Source organism: Sinocyclocheilus rhinocerous, unplaced genomic scaffold, assembly GCF_001515625.1.
Source record: "Sinocyclocheilus rhinocerous isolate Xijiao unplaced genomic scaffold, SAMN03320098_v1.1 scaffold600, whole genome shotgun sequence".
NCBI lineage: Eukaryota > Metazoa > Chordata > Actinopteri > Cypriniformes > Cyprinidae > Sinocyclocheilus > Sinocyclocheilus rhinocerous.
Window position 1 is genome coordinate 644618 of NW_015653464.1, and position 15021 is coordinate 659638.

Here is a 15021-nt window from a genome sequence, read left to right on the forward strand (position 1 = left end):
AAATAGAACTAGTGATAACAAGGCGCTCTGATTGTTTTTGTTGTAGAATACGATAGGGGATATATTCACACGTTATAGAAACTAAAATGATGGTGTATAAAATTGATTTTAAGATAAAAAATTAGACGACAAAGAATTAACTTGACGGAGCTCAAACTCAAAACACACGGCAGCAACAAACAGGAAGTCGGAACCTATTCCATTCCAAAAATCATCATTAATCAGTAATGCATTACAATAAAGTTTCATTGGTTAACATTAGTTATGAACAATACTTTTACAGCGTTCATTAATCTTAATGTTATTTTCAATATTTACATTTTTAAAGGCAGGGTGGCTGATTTGGTTCAAAAAATTTTTTTTGTTATGCTGGTTGAGAGTCTCTTCACTTTATGATACCAATCACAAAGTTAAGAGGTCTATATGTATTTATATCATCTGTGAAAGGTGTAGGACCATAAAATGTTTGTTCACTCATATCCCTTGGTTCGAGGATTACGATAGGCTGTCCTACCTGCCTGTCAACATATGTATGTGCATATCTCCACGCACCCTGTTCACGCAGACATCATACAGCATCAGTGGGTTACATTATGCTATTGCAGACTGAGCCAGAACGGACGGTATTATTATTGTAATTTTAAGTGCTTTATATTGTAATGTTTTCTCATGTTTCTGAATGAATATGAGGTAATCTGACAGCGTTGCATTCAAACTTCCACCAACGGCGTCTCTCATCATGGTCTGCCGGTGTGTGTTTGCTATTACTATAGCTAGCTTGCTATTGCTATAGCCTCTCTGAAATCGCCTACCCTACCTTTAAAATCAAAAGTTGTATCTGATCGCATTAGTTGCACAGTAAATTAACATGAACAAACAATAGACAAATTTATTTTTATTCATAAACCAACATTAACATAGCCTTAATATATGCTGTAAATAATGGTTATGCATTAACTATGGAAGTTGGTTTCCACCACAAAATAAAAAAAATGTGATTGCGACATTTTTATCTCACAATTTTGCGAGTTTATATCTTGCAATTCTGACTTTTCCAGAATTGTGAGCTAAAAAGTCATAATGACCTTATTTATTTATTTATTCATTTTCTATTCTATTCTATTCTATTCTGTGACAGAAACAGGCTTCCATAATTGACAGGTGTTAACAAAGTTGTTAAATCTTTTAAGTGTGTGTTCAAATGTCCAAACAGTGGAAATTATATCAGAATTAAAGAGAAATAAAGTTACAATTGTGCAATACAAGGTCACCAAAGCAAGAAATAATGCTTCAGCTACAATAATTAATTTGCTAAAAAAAAAACATGTCTAGCATTCAAGTGTTCACAAGGCACTTTTACTCTGCCACAGGGGCGGCTGTGGTTTGTGATTTTGTTTAAATTATGAAGAAGATACAGTAGTATGATTCATGCAACAGTCCAGTATAAACCATGTACACAAACACACAATGGGGCATTCTGTCATTGTTGACTGATGAGGTCATTTCCAGTCTCCTCAGGGAGATTCCAGGCATGTGTAGGACAATGCGTGTGGACCGTCTGATGAAGGAATGCTTAGCCTATGGCCTCAGACGCTTTCAGTGGCCTGTCAATGTGTACATGTGAAAACAATGGGACATTGAATGGCTGTGTGCGTGTTTAATGTTGGCGACTGTGAGAAATGTCCTTTCTGACTGCGCCGCTGTAATGCTGGCAGCAGATCACAGTGCAGATGTGCACAGATGTTAGTTAGCAGCATTGTAACAATGCCGCAGATAAGGAGTAGTGATTTCATCCAAAAATGGGATGATCCCGAAGCTGAATCACCAGATTTCCTTCTATTCTCCTTGCTGGAGAGATCTTTTCCTCACTGGCGGTGCTCATGGCTGCGATAGTAGATCCAGATTAGAGTCTTTTGTCAAGTGCTGAGAAAAATATGCTCCTGTAATGAATCAGGATTGGCTAGGAAAGCCATGTTTCCTGTTAATATAGGATGTTATGGTCCTGTATTGAACAAGTGAAGTGGAAGTAGTGGTAGGAAGAATCCTCTGGGCATTTATAATGCAAGCTACTTAAGCTCCATATTGTTCCTTATCTTTCCATATGAGCCATAATAGCCTAATGTATCAAATATTATACTATGTATGTATGTATAATTATTATTGATATTATTTCTATTGGTTGCGGTAGTAAAAATTCCATTAATTTTCCCTATAGGGGAATTGATTTTGAATGATAACTTATAAACCTTTGTAGAAAGACTTACTGTGAGATACAAGGTTGTTAATCAATGAAAGATGATTTTTTTAGCCTGCATTATTTCAGCTTAAATTCTTTTTAAATCATGTTTAGCAGTGGAACCAACCAGAGAACAAAAACAAGCAAATTGAATCAAAATAACTATTTAGCGTCCACCCAGTCCCACGAAGCACCGTGAATGATGTCAAGCTCTTAAATATTTGTGTGCATTTGCATATTTTGCAATATGTAGAATATGTCAATTCTGTATACACATTGAACATCATTAAATTAATCATTTTATTTCCATCTTATATTGAATGCAATATAAACTGCATTGGATGAACGCATCTACCAAATTCCTGTAAATGTAACATGTCCCACCCATCCTTTCTGAAATATTTCAAAACAGGAAAGTAAACTGTACTCATCAAGCAATTTCGTGGGTTCTTTAACATAAACTTTACACATTACATGTACTTACTATTATAATAACAATAAATTATGCATAATTACATGCAAGTAACCCTAAGCCAAACCCTAATCCTAACCCTAACTATATAGTAAGTACATGTAGTTAATTAATATTACTCAGTACTTAAATATGTAATTACACTGTAACAAGAACACCTTAAAATAAAGTGTATCCCTTTAAACTAATTTGTGCCAATATGAAGTTACATGAAACTCAAATGTGAACTGGAACAAACACATATGAACTGAAAAGAACTGACACACAAACCACCCATGATTTTTTCTTCTTTAATTCAAAGGTGATGAAACATCATTCCAGCCTAATTCACTTCTCATAACAGACATGCTTAATGGTCAGCTCAGTCCTGCTTCTCCATATTAGGAGCATGGCCTAGTTTCTCACACTCTAAACTCTTTTAGACTGTTACTTTTATGGGCAGTTTGAGTGTCTTACAGCCTCAGTTTCCACCTTAAACCTAATATGTTGCACTTAGCTTTGACTTGCTAATGACATCTTTAGCAGAGCCCTGTTTAATGTGGTAACAGTATCTTAACGGCCTCCATATGGCGACTGTAATCGGAGGTCTGTTGACAGGAATGTCATGCTGTAAGCCTGATTTTTATGCACTGTTATGGTGTGTTAGAGATAAAGACCGGACATTCTCAAATCCTTCTGCAAATGTCAGTTTATTGAACATATGAAGGGTTAACAGGTTTATCGCAGTGTTTCTCTCAGTGCATTTCTATCTGTAAAGGAAGGAAGCACCCATAAGCTTTACAGATATGAGCAGCAAAAGGGACTGAATGTTACATTTGGCAGGTCACCAACAGGAAAGCTTTTGTTTTAGTTGTTGTTTCAGAAAACAAAAACAACAACAATACTCTGATTCTCTTTAGATAAATGAACCACCCGATAAGTCACCAAAGTAATCAGGCAATCTTCAAGAAAGTGCACTTACACGTTTAAACTGCAAAAAAAAAAACAATCCTGTGACTGTCAGACTAATGCTCTCTCATGCTTTGGCACTGTCTGCTTGTGCATTTCAGTTTAACATTCCCATACAAGGGTTTCAATTATTATGCCTGCCTCTAGTGGCACCAAATGGAATTGCCAAAAACATATTCCTTACTGTTTTCAAACATGCACTCAAACAATCATAGCAATGTATAACTAATCAACAAATTATCTTAATTTTAGCTTAATATATTAAATAATACCACCTGAGGCTTGATGGAAATGCATTGTTATTTTAGTGTTATTACTGTTATAATTTTGTTAATTTTTGAATTTGATTTGATTTGATTTGAATTTGATATTTTTCATAATTTCTGTTTTCACTTTAGTTTTAGTTCAAGTTTAAGTAATTTTGTTGCGTGTTCTTTTTCCATTTTTTATGTATTAGGTTTAGTACTTGAAGTAAACTACTGTACATTAACCTTTTACATTTTTGTATTTAATTTCAGTGAAAATTATTTTCCTTTTTGAGTACTGAAAATGTGTAATGAATCATCCACTGAAGGCGAGCGTAAGTGAGAACCCAAGTGCAGTTTTATTTACAGGTGATGAGGCTTGATGGAAATGCATTGTTATTTTAGTGTTATTACTGTTATAATTTTGTTAATTTTTGAATTTGATTTGATTTGATTTGAATTTGATATTTTTCATAATTTCTGTTTTCACTTTAGTTTTAGTTCAAGTTTAAGTAATTTTGTTGCGTGTTCTTTTTCCATTTTTTATGTATTAGGTTTAGTACTTGAAGTAAACTAGTGTACATTAACCTTTTATATTTTTTTATTTAATTTCAGTGAAAATTATTTTCCTTTTTGAGTACTGAAAATGATAATAATGCTGTGTCAGTGTTGTTTAATCATGACATGTGGATCAAAGAAATGAAAGAAATGTCGTTTTGGGGTGACAATTCCTTTAACATTAGAAAATTTCAAACTTCGTCTTGAAAATCTGATTGTAAATTTAAAAATTAGTTGCTTACTGTAGTTAATTACTTTTTATATTTCATTCTTGAACCACATATCATATAGTTTTATAGTTTTTTGATGGATATTTTACAGTAATGAAATCACTGTGTTTTATATATATATATATATATATATATATATATTCAAGACAATATTCCTAAACTGTTATGTACTGGTGTTTCTGTTAAAATAAATAATCTAAAAAATATATTGGTTTAATGTTATACATCTTTATATTTTAGTGTTTTTGGTGTCTTTTTCAGCATTGTAATTAAGATTATGTTAAAATATAGGGGTGACGTAGCGACCAGGAAGCTTAAAAGCACGTGCGGTGGATACAGCGGAAGCTTCTGGGAAATGAAGAAAGCGCTCGCAGGGATGCCGGAAATATGTCACTGAGACGAAACGTCTCATTCCCTAGGGGAATCAGGGTTACATGCGTAACCTAGAGACGTTCACCTTCAGGAACTCGAGCTGCGTCGAAACGCTATGGGAACGAGTATGCCCACGCCGTCAGACTTACAAATCCCTGCCTAGTGTGGAAGAACACAGCTAGGGCGAGAGAACAGAAGAGCCCGGAGTGGCTCGCATACTGAGGCCATAGAACCTGATGAACGTTAGGGGCGTGGACCAACCCGCAGTATTGCAGATGTCCTGCATAGATACACCTGCCAGAAAGGCCTTGGAGGCCGCCACACTTCTAGTTGAGTGAGCCTTGACCCCCAAGGGCGAGGGGAGATCAGAGGACTCATAGGCAATGCAAATGGCATCCACAATCCACCCGGCTGAGGGTCTGTTTAGTAGCAGGAAGACCTCTCTTGGCGGGACCATAGCACCATAGTTGGTCCGCCCTTCTCCACTGGGCAGCTCTGTGGACGTATGTGTCCAGTGCTCGCACTGGACACATACATTTAAGCTTCTGCTGGTCGGGCTCCCGAAAAGGAGGAGGACAGTAGGCCTGGAGTACGACAGGCTGTGGTGTAGAGGAGGGAACTTTAGGTACATAACCCGCTCGTGGGTAGATAAATGCTTTGGCCAGACCGGGCACAAAGTCTAAATAAGAAGGGGCCACTGAGATCGCCTGCAGATGCTCAACTCTCTTAAGAGAAGAAATCGCCAAAAGGAAGGTAGTCTTAATAGTGAGATGACGATCAGATATCTCCTCTATAGGCTCGAAAGGAGGTTTACAGAGAGCCTCTAGCACCACAGCCAGGTCCCACGGGGGGATGCGAGATCGTACCTGAGGCCTCAGCCTCAGCGCACTGTGGAGGAAACGTGTAACTAGGGGGTGTATGCCTACTGACTGACCACCGAGAGGGGCGTGGTAGGGATCGACTTGATCCGAGCAGGAGACAGACGTGCCTGCATCGTGGTCGAATCCCACACCACGCCCAGATAAGTGGTTCTCTGTAATGGAGAAAGCACACTTTTCTTGGCATTTAGTCTTAACCCCAGCATGTGAGTGAGAACGACATCTCAATGCTGAACTGTAATCTGCTCTGATTGAGCTAATATCAACCAATCGTCGATGTAGTTGAGTATGCAGATGCCCTGGAGTCACAGAGGAGCCATAGCAGCATCCACACACTTCGTGAAAGTGCGGGGTGAGAGTGCAAGGCCGAACGGAAGAACCTGATATTGGTAAGCTTCGCCCCCGAAAGCAAACCTCAGGAACTTCCTGTGATGGAGATATGGAAGTATGCGTCTTTTAGATCTATTGTGAAAAACTAGTCCTCGGACCTGATCTGAGACACGACTTGCTTGATAATGAGCATCCTGAACTTCAGTCGCATGACTGAGCGGTTCAGCTGACACAGATCTAAAATGGGACGCAACCCTCCATCCTTCTTTGGAACAATGAAGTACCGGCTGTAGAACCCGGACTCTCTGTCAAGAGGAGGGACCACCTCGATGGCCTCCTTCCTCAAGAGAGTGTTTACTTCATGTTCCATTACCAGAGCCTGCTCGGGGCCCACCAAAGTGGGAATGACCCCGTTGAAATGAGGCGGAGGAGAACCGAACTGAATGCGGTAGCCTCTTTCTACAGTGTGCAGGACCCATTGAGACAAATTTGGCAGAAGTTTCCACTCTGCCAAATAGTCTACTAAGGGAATCAGTCTCTCGAGACTGACCTCTGGTGTAATCAGAGCGGCTAGCTCTGTGCCCTGAAGTGGTGGACTGGCAGGGGACGGGCGAACTAGCTGCTCTAGAGACCACCGCAGAGGTAGCGAGCCTCTTAGTACCGCTACGTTTTTCTGGGTGGTGACTGAGAGAAGCGCTCTCTGGGGACCGCTGCGCCCTGAAGCACCGCAGGTGGCAGGGTTGGCAGAACGATCTCCTGAGGGCACTGAGGAGAGACGGGCACCGCATGATGAGGTGTACTCTCTTCTCCAGAAGGGCCTGCCCTCAGAAGTCCTGAGCCACAAGCGTAAGGACTTCTTGGCCGAGGCCTTCTTAGATGTAAGAATGGGCTGCAGATCTGGCTTCGTCTTAGAAGACCCCGGTCTAGAGTGTCGCTGGGGCTCCTGGTCCCGACGCGGGGGAGCACGGGAGGCGCCGCTCTGTTTCTGTACCTCCCTGTATGAGGAGCTGGTACACGGAGGGGGCTGTTCCCACCTGGCAGCCCCCAGAGCCAGAGAGCGGTGAGGGAGGAACCGCTTGTTTACGAGCCTCCTGTTACCTCTCGACGATGCAATTAACGGCGTCGCCGAACAGGCCAGAAGGCGCAAGCGGGGCGTCCATGAGGAAGGGCGTCCTTCTCTTTCATATCAGACAGGGTGATATCAACCACGGGTGTCTCATAGACCTACCGATGGCTCGTGCGGTCTGTTTGGTGGCACGGAGAGACAGATCAGCGGATTCTGTGATATCCTCAGACTTAATCTCCTTGCCCTCATCCAGCTCTTTTAGCAGGTCGGCTTGGTAAGCCTGCAACACCGCCATGGTGTGCAAACAAGCGCCAGCCTGACCCGCTGCCGTGTACCCCTTGCCCACCAGCGCTGAGGGGGTCTGCAGTGGCTTGGAGAGCAGTGCCGGAGCCTTCAGGGACGATGCCGCGCCAGGGGACAGATAGCTCGCAAGCATCTGCTCAACCAGGGGCATCACCCTGTATCCATGATCACTCAGCCCCGCCACGTTGGCATAATGACTGAAGGCGGGACTGAAGATACAGGCAGAGAATGGTCTACCCCACGACCTCAACACTTCGTTGTGGAGGTCAGGGAAGAAAGGCAGGCTCCAGCGTGGCGGTGGTGGCTTGCTCCGCAGAAAGCGTTCATCTAGCTTGCTTTTCTGCGACTCAGCCTGTTTCTCGGCGGGCCACTCGATGTTCAGCTTGGCCACGGCACGAGTGACCACCTCCAACAGCTCCTTATACTGGGGCGACTGAGGGGGCAAGTCCTCATCGACGCCTTCCACATCAACCTCCTGGAGAAAGACAGGCGGAGCGTCGAGCCTTCTCCCCGGGGGGAAGTAACCACGGAGTGGGCTTCCGATCCCAGAGAGCGGGCACTGGATCTGGTGGGTGAGGAAGAAGAAAGGGACTCGCCTGTCTCTATTCCCTCCACCAGGTCCATCTGCGATCCCCATGAGCACAGGGGCCGGCACCGCGAGGAACGCTGGTGAAGGCTCCCTCGTCAAATAGAGCCTTCCGGGAGCGAAGCGTACGCAGCAGCAGACGCTCGAGAGCTGACTCTGTGTGCTTCGCTCCCAAGCAGACAACGCACAGCCTGAAACGCTGTCTGCTCTCGCCCAAATGCTTTGTCTTTTCGCTCGACTTTGGCATGTTTAAGTGAGGGACAGACAACACTAAATAAGACTCACAAACTGATAGAGACTGACACACACACACAAAGTGCTTGCTGAATGACAGAAAGCTGCTGCTGTATCCACCGCACGTGCTTTTAAGCTTCCTGGTCGCTACGTCACCCCGCCCGTGACGACTTGCCCATCCATTGGACTAATTACACACGTGATTCAATGCGTGGTCACACTGAAGGTGTTCCCATAGTGTTTTGACACAGCTCGAGTTCCTAAAGGGGAACTTAACTGAATTAAATAATAAAGTTTTCCAAGGCCCCCTAGTGGGCCCCGGCCCCTGGTTTTAGGAGAGCAAGCTGATCCCAGATATATTTTTAATGCATCGTGCTGTTGTGGACTGTAGCTTTTAGGCAGTATGCAGTGATTTTGAAGAAAAAAAAAGTGTTTTAAGGTTTACCCAAGGCAAGATTCATGTGATGCTTCTGCCCACGCAAAAGATCTATTGATAAATTATAAAATAAGGTTAACTTGTTATAACTGTGTGCTCCCAATTAAAGCCTTAGTAAATAGCATTTGCTGACCTTTCAGGTTATATTTTAGATTAATGTGTCAAGTCGCCAGATGCGATTAACAAGAAATGTTCTCTCTGTTACATAATGTATATGACATGAATGATTTTATACACTAACTGTTAGTTTTACTGGACAGCTGGTATCAGTCTTCCTTCTTTCCACTGCTGTATCCTGTCAAAGAGAAAGACCCATCTGACATATGACACAGGCTGTTTCTCTCTCTCATTCTTACATACATTATACATTACATCTGTCTTCCACACTGTTTAAGCAAAAGAAAGTCTGTACTGGCTTCTCAGTGCTGAAATACACATGGAGGGAAGCCAGACCGACAGTATCCACCCAAACTGTTTGTACCTCAGGGATTTAGGGACTTCATTTCACAATCTTTTTGACTATTTTACACGCCCCTGCTCTTGCTATCTGCACTCATTAAGTTAAAATACTGAGTGTCGCCTCAAAGTGGCCTCTAAATGCTCCCTCCCTAAAACACCCTCCCTGCAGTCTTTAATTGAACACATACTTCCCACTCCTCCTTTACCTTTATCTTTTTAAGATCTGATGATTTTACAATAACTCTCAGAAGATGTCTTCAGACTCTAAAGAGCATGTACACATGCTGTGTTTTTTTTTAGTTTAAAATATATGAAACATCATTTACCCATCAGTTTCACCTATTCTGGCTGATTTGCGGAATGGTTAAGAACATAACAGGATTTTGTCTTGCTTTCCAGTACAAATTTCTTATTTTGTCTCAACCCTTGTGCTGTGCTGAAAACTCTTTACCTAATTTGGTGTTCTCTCATTATGCCATATTATCACCTAAACTTGGATTAAACCATTTTTTAACATGTTTTCTTTCAATTAGCACAGGTTTTGTATTTAATTTTGGTAGTAGTAGTAATCATTTATCTGAGCTTAAGCTCCTCAGTTTTTGAGTGAAAAAAAAAAAAAACTATTCGTAGATAATTTTAATTATGTTCACTTAACATTGATGTGCATAAGCTCAGATCAATGATGCCTAAAGTTTCAGTTCCAAAAGAAAACAAAAAATAAATAAAAGTAAATAAATAGAAACCTGTGCTAATTTAAAGAAAACATGCTGATAAAAAGATTGAATCCAATATGATAATAATATAGCATAAGGAGAGATTTATAAGCAATTTCTTGTAGCATTTTTGAATGGGAACACCACCAAGTGTAACAAGGTGGATGAAAAAATGTACAAAATTTTTCTGGGGGGGAAAAACTACCAAAATGAAATAACTTAAGCTTAGAACAAGAAAAAAAATCTGTCAATGGATCAGAAAAATAAACTTGCTTTCCCTTTGAATTAAGTATATTTTTCTTACCCAAACAGTAGATATTTTTTTCTTGTTTCAAGTTTAAACTTACTTCATTTTAATAATTTTTTTCAGAAAACAAGACTTCATATCTCATATTATTCTTTTGGCTTATATCTTGAATCTTTAGATATTTGCACTGGAAAACAAAACAAAATGGTAAATAAGAAAATCATTTATTTTAGCAGTGCAGGTGGCTAGTGTCCCATTGATGGAGTAATTAGTCAATCATAGTGATATTTATATTTATCTGTATCTGAATTTCCCCATTGCATCCCAAACATTCACATCACATTCATAAACGTGAACACAACAAGCTCAAGGGAGGCAAGAGAAGAAAAACAAATGTTAGAAATGGAAACTGGCACACACAACAAAACAAGCAATTCAAATCAGTTTGTTTCAATTGATTAATCATTTGTTTCCATGCATTCATGGAAAACAAGTCAGTCCAACGTTTATTTATTTTTCTCAAAGAGCCTAAAAATCATAGTTCATTTAGAAATAAATGTCTATACATGTTTATTATACAATCTGTCGAAGCCTGAAACCAATTATCTAAGTCGTTCCATTCAGAATATTAGCAAATCAGTTCTAAAAGCCAAAGAAACTACATTAGGGTTTATAAAACAGCCTCCTTTCACACTGATGGTGTCAAATATCCTACTTTTTGTACCAGAAACCAGCACAGAGGTAAAGGTGAGGACAAGTTGTGTCTTTGTGTTTTCATGCCTGATTGATTTGTCTTGCTTTCACAGGTTGTTTGTTCTGAGAGCAATGCAGAAACACCCTAGACAAAACCAGAAGAGAGACGGTTTATGTATCACAGGCCAAACACAAAATCTCACGATAATGCCTTTGAAAGCAATGACTTTTAAGCATTCACATATTTTCACATCTATAAAAAGCATGACTTGTTAAGAGTTTTATCAGCACTCTTGTCTGCTTTTGCTATTTTTCTGCTCATGTCATGTTTGGGTTTGTTGGGATGCAAGACTGACCCGGGAAGGAAAAACAAAATTCCCAATTCAAAGCAGTCCCCCTGCTGTGCTGATCCAGGCTGCAGATTAGCACACTGTGGTCTGAACCGGACGATAGCCATCGCAGGATCTCTGAGTGCTAAAACATACATTCAAATGATAAAGCAATATATACTCATGTACAGAGATCACACTACTCATGCATGTCGGCAGGGGTGGGATCTGACCTCACTCATGCATTGGAGAAACTGGAATGTCTGATCCTCAACAGATCTGACTTTGGCCTTCAGTGATCTGCTGGTTGTTTCTAACAGGATGAATGAATTATGACCACTTCCCACAAATAGGGTACAAAACTCAAGTTTACATTCTTGAAACTAGTTGGACATACTGTTCAAAATCTATGTTCTTTTATGCTTGCCAAGGATACATTTACTTAATCAAAAATACAGTAAAAACAGTAATATTGTCAAAAAATATTATAATTTAAAATAACTGTTTTCTGTTTGAATATATTTTACGATGTAATTTATTCCTGTGATGCAAACCTGAATTTTCAGCATCATTACTCCAGTCTTCAATGTCACATGATCCTTCAGAAATCATTCTAATATTTTGATTTGCTGCACATATTTGCCAGGAATCTGTAATTAATATAAATTGCAATAGAACAATGAGTTGGAAGTCTTTTGTAACAAATGATAAATATCGTTATTGTCACTTTTGATCAGATTAATGCAAATTTATTCATTTTGTTAAAAAAAAAAAAATCTAATAACCACAAACTTTTGAATGGTAGTGTAGCTTATTTAAAATATAATAAAATAAAATAAACAATTCTTTCAAAAATGTATTTAATCATTTATATTTGGTAACAGACTGTTTCTGTAAAAATTTAGAAATTGGACTGATATTATCCTACCGGTTTTCTCACCTTGCTGATATAATATAATAAATATAATATAATATAATATAATATAATAAATATAATATAATATAATAAATAATGACAGGGAAATCATGCAATAACAGTATTGCCCAAAAAAGTAAAATAACTAACTTTGTGTTTTAGTAATTAGAAATTTAGTACAATTTAGTCAAATTATCACATTATAATGGCATTGCTATACTATTTTAATTGTTGGATACAGCCAGGATGGCACATGCTTAAATGACCTACTTTTCATACTACCTATTTAATAGTGTTGACGACAAAAACATAGCATTTGTGTCTCTCAAAAATTATTTAAAAAGTCCTGAAATGCCAAAGTGTTACTGGAAAGTGCCTACTTGTTTTAATGGACTGAGTGACTGTTAAGAAGTAGGTCAGCATTATGTTAAACAGTTCAAAAACAGGTGTGATAGTGTGTGTGGGGGTATTTTCCTTACAAGACATCCAGTTCCCTTGCAGAAAAGGAACACTTTAGTCTGTGAATTGCTGTAAGAATGTCTCTCATTGGCACTGAGATTGCATTAGGGATGTCAGATCTAACGTTGTAGCCAGAGCTCGGCCTGTTCACATACAGAAATGACACTCCAGGGATGGCGGGCTTTTGTAGAAATGGCCAGAGCGGGTCACGCCAGAGGCGATATTTGAGACAGAAAGCAGTGATTCTCATGGTCCTTAGCACCCACATGCTGATTCAGTTAGGCCTTTAGGGGGGCTCACGGGTGGGGGCAGCGCGGTCTCAGGCCGACCCCGGCAGCTGGTGCTAGTCATCGCCAGGCCTGCTTCTCCAGATGTGCAGACATTTGGCTGCCTGCCTCACACGTGAGCGAGAGAACGGCTGCAGTGATAGAGGGATGCGTGGATGGAAGAAATGGGTTCCCAGGGTCCAGTATCATGCTTAGACCAGCTGTCCATCCAGTGATATCTAGTAGGACTTTAGAGGTCTTTATTTGAGTCTTAACAGCAGAACAGGTCTGTTAAATTCTTGGCCTGATGCCCCTGTTTGATTTTACAGGCCCCTCTCTATGGTATCTGTCATCTTTCAGGATAGACCAAACAATCTGTATGCATGCCAACTACCTGTTTTATCTTCACGGTAACATACACATGTAATGTATATATGTATGCAGCATATTGTGTGTGGTATGAAGATTTTCTGCATACATCAGCTCTAATTGCTAAAATTCACGGGACCTCTCTCTTTTGGGATGAATGATTAGGGAACCATAGCTGTCTCGCCTCATCCCAGGGCCTGAGACAATAGTCCTGCATGGAACACAAGGATGATGATCTACTACATTTGCTAAAATGTGAGGAATACATGTATATGAATATACTGAACATACTATACAGTGCATATTTGTAAAACAGTAGGCTTGACTTGACCTTCCTTTTCCAATCTAATTTATTTACAGGAATCCTCCGAACAAACTGATTTATTACAAAGAATCAGACTTTCAAGGGCTACCCATAGAGAGAATCGTTTAGGACGAACCAGTTTATTAGAATGAATCAGACTTTCCAATGTTAATTATGAAAAGAGAGAAGCGCTCAGAACAAACCAATTCACCAGAATGAACTGGAATTTCCAGCGCTACATTGGAAAGAAAGCTAATAAGGTTGTTTGTTTGTTTACGTCTGCTCGTTCAGAAGAGAAGTTGCTTGCACAAGTTTACAGTGTACAGTGGCTGTTGGTTGCGTCATTCACACCAATAATCGTTGGAAAAAGTAGATTGTTTCTGGAAAAGCTACACTGTTTTGAAAGCAATTGAGGTCATTTTCAGCTATTGAAAATGTAGGCACGTTAGTAATGTTGGAATTGTTAGTTAGTTGTTTCCCAAAACATTTACTATTACGTCACTTTATGGTTAACTGGGTTATTTGCACTGGTGTTGTTGTGCATGTTGCCCCTTTAAAATACCCAAAAAATATCAAGTGCAGTTTCATTAGGATCACCACAAAAAGAGTGGAACACAAGGATGATGATCTACTACATTTGCTAAAATGTGAGGAATACATGTATATGAATATACTGAACATACTATACAGTGCATATTTGTAAAACAGTAGGCTTGACTTGACCTTCCTTTTCCATGTAACAAATGAAGCAGAAGAAATATCAGCTGTGATTTTACCTTATTTAACATTCTTTTAACTTATATCTACACAACTAACTGTAAAATAACAGAACAATTGAACTCAATCTTTAAATATTTTATTAATTTATTTACAGGAATCCTCCGAACAAACTGATTTATTACAAAGAATCAGACTTTCAAGGGCTACCCATAGAGAGAATCGTTTAGGACGAACCAGTTTATTAGAATGAATCAGACTTTCCAATGTTAATTATGAAAAGAGAGAAGCGCTCAGAACAAACCAATTCACCAGAATGAACTGGAATTTCCAGCGCTACATTGGAAAGAAAGCTAATAAGGTTGTTTGTTTGTTTACGTCTGCTCGTTCAGAAGAGAAGTTGCTTGCACAAGTTTACAGTGTACAGTGGCTGTTGGTTGCGTCATTCACACCAATAATCGTTGGAAAAAGTAGATTGTTTCTGGAAAAGCTACACTGTTTTGAAAGCAATTGAGGTCATTTTCAGCTATTGAAAATGTAGGCAAGTTAGTAATGTTGGAATTGTTAGTTAGTTGTTTCCCAAAACATTTACTATTACGTCACTTTATGGTTAACTGGGTTATTTGCACTGGTGTTGTTGTGCATGTTGCCCCTT

At 39.6% G+C, this 15021-nt stretch overlaps 1 protein-coding gene across 2 annotated transcripts in view; it reads left to right on the forward strand.

The window, feature by feature from the left end:
* LOC107715912 (collagen alpha-1(IV) chain-like) overlaps positions 1–15021 on the forward strand; it is a 66905-nt gene that overhangs the window by 21762 nt on the left and 30122 nt on the right. The gene's annotated exons all lie outside the window — the stretch shown is intronic.